The 6565-nt window shown below is 46.0% G+C and overlaps 1 pseudogene; it reads left to right on the top strand.

Annotated features, from left to right (window-relative positions):
• Positions 1-4053: 4053 nt before the first annotated feature.
• On the top strand, positions 4054-5239 carry LOC101034443 (PRAME family member 1-like; annotated as a pseudogene).
• Positions 5240-6565: the final 1326 nt, after the last annotated feature.

Raw genomic sequence — 6565 nt, 5'->3', positions numbered from 1 at the left:
TCTCTGGTGAATGCCCAAATCCTGCACAAGTTATGCTACCTCCCCTAACGGTGGACAGAAGTCATCTTCAGCATTATTGGCTCAAGGAAGCCAGTTCAGGGCCAGCTTTGTCACTGACTCAGGTCACAGCAGTAGCGACAGAGCACACTAGCATCTCACTTAGTATCTTCCCAAACTGGATATGAACTAGAGTCCTGAAAAAGGACATGGAGGCACAGATCCACCCCTTGAGCCCCAGAGTCCACTCATGTGCAGTGAGAACATGACTTTGAGCTTCAAGTTTCATGGAGACTCGGGAATCCTCACCATTGAGGAAGGCCAAAGTGTAGCAAGTCACAGGTCCTAGGATCTGGACTGAGGAACATTTCCAAGAAATAAGTTTCTATGGAGTGGCTTTCCAAGATCTTCCACTCTCCCAGCCTAAGATGGGTAAAATGCAGGCATCCAGCACTCCACCGGAGAAGGTCCCATCACAGAACTGCCCCGAGGCACCCTCAAGGTATTGAGAGCCAGTGAGCCAAGTTTCTCGCCTAGAGAAGGCAGGCAGGGCTGCACCACGGCACTACAGCAGTGTCTGGAGACATTTGTCATCAATGGGAAACGCTGCTAACATCTAGGAAGATTAGCCCACAGGCGCTAACAAACATCTTACAGTACACAGGACAGCTTCCTCACCCCAGTGAAGAATTATCCAGCCTAAAATGTCAGTGCCAATGAGATTGAAGAGTCCTGACCTAACCGACAGCTTTGACACCAAAAGGCCAAACGATCAGCCTTTGGGAGCTACATAGGAGGAGAGGCAACGCCTTTCAGTGTTACGTTATTATATGGATGATATTCTTTATGCCATCCCAACTCAGGAAGTATTTATTACTCCAATGTTATTGGTCACTTGCAAAATTCAACTTCTCCTGCTGGTTTAACTATAGCTCCTGACAAAATTCAGACTATTCCCCTTACGCCTACTTGGGGACCTTAGTAAATGACACTACCATTGTGTCACAAAAAGTAACCATATGTAGGGATTAAAACATTACTTTCAAAAATTACTATGGGACATTAATTGGTTACAACCTGCCCTAGGCATTCCTACCTATGCCATGAGTCATCTCTTTTCTATCCTTTTCCTTAGAGGAGATCATAGTCTAGTCCTTGGCAATGAACCAAGGAGGCTGAGGCAGAGCTACAGCTGATTGAGAAGTGCATAAGGCTCATAAAACAAATCCAGAAAAACTCTACTTCATTTTGACTCAGCATTCACCTACTGGTGTTGTTCAAGAGGCAAAACTTGGTGGAATGGCTTTTTCTTCCTCAAATTCATGGGCTCCTTATTTGGATCAAATTGCTACTCTGATAGGAAATGGGAGAACTTGAATTATTAAATTGCATGTGTGACCCTGTGAAAGTTTTCCCTTACAAAAGGCACAAATACAACAGGCCTTTATAGTCTTACTTGGCAAACCCATTTAGCTGACGTTGTGGGTTTTCTTGATAATCACTTTCTGAAAATAAAATTTCAATTTTTGAAATTGGATTCTCCCTAGAACAAATCCAAACAAATTGAAAGTGCTGAAAACGTTCAGACTAATCTAGCAATGGCAAAGCTTATTCTGAGTCAAAAAGGTTTTTCAGACACCGTAATTTCAGGCCAAAAAGCAGAGCTTGTAGCTGTAATTTGAAGACTTCACTGCTTTTGGGATGCCCGTTAATGTAATTTTTCATACGTGGTTCATTCCACACAGTTGAAAGTGCTCAGCTTCAATACGGATGAACTATTTACCTAGTTACAAACCACAGGTATAGAAATGCACCCTTTTTACATCACTCATTAGGGCTCATATACCTCTTCCAGGACTTTTAACTGCAGGTAATCGCATGGCTGATCACTTGGTTGCTACAGCATTGTTAAATGCTAAACACTTTCACACTTTGACTCATGTAAATCTTTTGGGTCTTGAAGACATTGCTTGGGAAGAGACTAAAGCCATTATTCAACAATGCCAAACTCAACAAACCCTTTTTTCTCCATCTTTTACCAGGGGCGTTAAACCCCCAGCCCCCAGGATTGGAACCAAACTGTCTTTGGTGAATGGATGTTACCCACGTTCTTTTGAATTAGCTTATGTACACGTATGTGTAAGTACATTTTCTCATTTTGGGGCCACATGCGAACCTGGACAATCTTCCACCTATATTAAACGGCATCTGTTGCAGCACTTTGCAGTCAAGGGCATTCCAGCATCAGTTAAAACAGACAATGCCCCAGGGTATACTAGGTCAAGCTTTAGCTACATTTCACTCAGTGGAATATTAAACATATCACTAGCATCCCATACAATTCACAAGGACAAGCTGTTGTAGAAAGGATGAATCTCCCTCATATGGCAATTGCATAAACAAGTGAGTAGACAGTGACTACAGGACTCCACATATGCAATTGAATCTAGTATAATTGACTTTAAATTTGAGCCTGCCTGAAGGCCAGATACTATCAGCAGCTTAACAGCATCTACAGAAACCAGCCACAAAGACAGAACTGGTTGGTAGAGATTCTCTAACAAAAGGTTGTCAAACAGGTAAAATAAGGAGGTAGAGGCTATGTTTTTCTCTAGGGCAAAACCAGCAGCTGATCTGGGTACCATCAAAGACACCTAAAAACCTATGAGCCAGATGCTGAGGTCGAAGTTTTGGGAAGAACCCGAGGACCCGCGGTTGCACTATGGCAAAACTGATGCTGAGGAAGACCCCAGGACAGACGAGCAACACTCAAATGCAGCTACCTACCCGAAGCCAAGATCAAATTGTCAAAGACGGCTGAAGACAATCTAAGAAGGGTTGGACAGCCAGTTACAAAGAGTAATTTAATGGTTGCCATGATGGTGGCTATGCTCACCATTGCCTCTGCAGATGCAGAATCGCAGATCCCGAATCCTGCTAAGAAGTAGCCCACCATGACAAAGCTTCCTTTGCCTTATTACTTTGCAAAAAAAAAAAAAAAAAAGGGGGGGACATGCTGGGAACAGGCCCTAAGCCTATCATAAACAGGCCTTAAAGAAACTGGCCATAAAGGTATCTATGGCACTGTGACATACTCGTGATGGTAGTGATGCACCTTGCTGAAGGTTTACTGGAGCAAAGGCAAGGAATACCTGGCCTGCCCAAGGCCAAAGACGCTCAAGCTGCTCCTGAACTGCAAATAGCATGAGCAATCCATGCCTTGATGACATGTTCCAGCTGCAGTAAATGCACCAGAGCCTGTTTCTTGCCCCTAGTAAAGAATGCTTTGTTCCCTGTGAAGAATGCTTTTCATCTATAAACTGCAGAAATGATTACCACTCTCTTGCTGTCAATAAATGTGTATCAAACTCTGTTCAAGGATATCAGCTGGGAATGCCATCGACCCATTGATCCCACTCTGCATTGTGTTAATTCCTTCAGCACCATCTGGGTTGAGGTCTCCACGACCTAGCTGTTTCTCAGCAAGCATGCAGCTACAGCCCTGGAGAACATTCTTTCAATGCTTGAGCAAGGCCAGTATCCAGTCTTGTCCTCAGGTTCACCTAACCCCCCGATTTCTGCCCAATACCATCCACAGGAATCGATTGGCATTCCACGGGAGATCTCGTAAGGGCTACTATTGTTGGCACAAGTCATACTTGGCGATTAAGGAATTAGCAAGTGCTCTGGGTAAGCACTTCTGTCCAAGAAGGAAGCCTGTAGAGACCCTGGGGCCTACCATGTTAGTGACACTTTCAGGCATCTGATGTGCCACACCACCTTCTGTTGTACCTACATCCCTTTTCATCTCATAGCTATGACCTCCTTGGGAGCTCTGAAGTTAGCAAGAAAGGAAAAATTGGAGTCAGGGTTTATAGCTGGATTTGGCTCATTTTGAGAGCTAATACGGACCACTCCAACACTACGTAAAGGGTACCACAAGAAACTGACCAAGTCAACCCAAAGTCTTCAAGCCTGGAGTTACCACTTTGTTCATGAGGTCCGAGCACTCTGCAAACAGTCCAGATCTGAGGTCTTCCTTGCAGATTCATCAGGATGAGCAGTCAGGCCATACCCAGACTCCTGGAGCTGGCAGGGCAGAGCCTGCTGACACCAGGCCTTGGCCATCTCTGCCATGGAGGAGCTGCCCAAGGAGCTATTCCTCACTCTTCATGGAGGCATGGTCAGCAGGAGACACTTCCAGAGTGACCTCCCTCTGGGATGGCTGATGAAGAGCCTTCATCTGGAGACCTTAAAAGCACTGGAGGAGCTTCATATGTTGCTTACACAGAAGGTTCACCCCAGCAGGTGGAAACTTCAAGTGCTGGATTTATGAGATTAAGAATTTCTGGACCATAATATAATCTGGATCCAGGGTCCTGTCCTGCTCCCCAGAGGCCATGAGTATGAGGCAGACAGCAGAGGACTGTCCAAGGATGGGAGAGCACCAGCCCTTAAAGGCTGTCATAGACCTATGCCTCAAGGAAATACCCCAGGATGAATGTCTCAGATTCCTCTTCTGGTGGGTTTATTAAAGAGGTTTTAGCAGAACTGTGCTGTACTAATTTGGTAAATTCTCTAACACTGACTAAACATCTCAGGAAGTCGTTGAAAAATATGCCTGAATAGTATTCAGGAGCTGGAAATCTGGAACACGCCCTGGTCATGTCTGGTAAGAAAGCTTTGTTGTTACCCGAAGGTGTATCTTTGAAAACTCGTTTTCTACCAGTGCCATGATTACATGTTAAAGAATGACATCGAGGAATGGTCACCAAATACAGCCTGTTTTCTCAGCCTGGAACACCTCCAGATGTTTAAAATGGTCACCTTCAGCGGACACCTGGAACAGCTCAAGTGCCTCCAGAGCCCCTTAGAGAACTTGGAACTTGGAAGAGGATCCCTATTGGAAGAGGATTTAAAGTCTCACAGTACCCAAGCCTCTGTTACCTGAAGCATCTGAATCTAAGTGACATGCATCTGTTCTGCGTCACTCTTGAGCCCCTTGAAGCTCTGCTTCAGAAGGTTGCTGCCACTCTCGAGACCTTCATCTTGGAGGGCTGCCTGATCCACTGCTCCCAACTCAGTGCCATCCTGACTGCCCCTGAGCCACTGCTCCCAGCTTACCACCTACTTTGGTAGAAATTGGATGACTACGGATGTGAAGGACCTGCTGCGCCCCACAAGCAGGCTGAGCAAATTAAGCCTGGAAACATCCTGCCCCTCGGAGAGTTTTAATTTCTAGGCAGCCCACAGCCATGAACTAGCCAAACCAGCAGTCATACCCACCTGTGACCTGGAACCACCTTAATGAGATGCTGCCTCTGGAGCTCCCCATAGGCTCAGCCAAGCTATACATCCCAGTTTGACCTCTGCCCAGTCGTACTTCCCTTTCTCACAAGTTTTACATCTGTCATTTTAGACAAACTCCTCCAGTCTTGACTCAACGCCAAGAGCTCAACTGCATCATCACCATGACGCACTCACAGCCAATCCAACCCGCTTCAGGGGAAGGAGTCTGTGACTGCCTCTTCCATAGCCTGCCCCCGGTCCACCTGCAGCTTTCAGAGTGTTTGCTACCAAGAAACCCGGTCTGGAACTAGGATGTTTGAGTTACAGTACTCATTTTGGGCAGGTGTCCTGTACTATTTCTCTAGTAGCAAGAGTATGGGTTTGGGATCCAAAATGAAATTTCTCCCTTATAACCCACAATGACTCAGGAGAGAAACATATGCACATTCCATCCCTGCAAGATTAGTTCTAGCCAGCTGAGACTGTAGTTCTAGACGCTTCCACCAAGGGACTCAAGCAGGGCTGCCAGGTTACTCTGAGCTCCTTTGCCTGGAGATGAGGAGTAGCTGATACTTGGAAGAAACAGTATGGGAATGGAGATGGAGTCACTACAGGACTTTCTGGAGTTCCCATGCCTTGTGTTGCAAGTGGCTAGGCCTCACAGTGATAGTGGCCATTACCTGACAAGAGCACCAGTGCCAGGGCTCATACTTCTTAGAAACAAAAGGCTTTGGCCACCTAAACTGGTCCAGTGTTGGCCAGCTGGGAAAGATTGAGGAGTGAGTAACTATATCTTAAAATGACCATCCTTACAAGGCCAGATTCGAGAACTTGGCTGCCCATCACTGGCAATTCTGGCAGCATATCACACCACCTTGACAGAATTTGCTGTCTAGCCATGAGCATGCTTACCTAAGGGCTCCAGCTGTTAGCTCATGTTCCTCTTGGGGTGGCCCCAAGCCAACATTGAGCTGAACCATTTCCACCTAATGTGGGATTCAAACTGATTATCTTGCTCCAAAGCGCTCTGCTTGGCTGGCAAAATGGTCAGGTTCAATTCTGATGCAACAGCTTCCCTCTGCTTAATTCTAGAACTTTTGTATTCCTAATTCAAGGCACGTACTTCCAGACTATTCAACCACACAATCGCCATTAAGCATTAGAGGCAGTGGGTGTAACGTGGCCCCAACAGAGAAGTCCGATTTGATCCTGCCTCCTTCCCTACCAACCTGGAAGGAATTGGCTCTTGCCAGGAAGCAGCTACTGGCACAAAGATGGG

This window comes from Saimiri boliviensis, chromosome 3, assembly GCF_048565385.1.
Source record: "Saimiri boliviensis isolate mSaiBol1 chromosome 3, mSaiBol1.pri, whole genome shotgun sequence".
Taxonomy (NCBI): domain Eukaryota; kingdom Metazoa; phylum Chordata; class Mammalia; order Primates; family Cebidae; genus Saimiri; species Saimiri boliviensis.
This window is presented reverse-complemented; position numbering and strand designations above follow the sequence as displayed.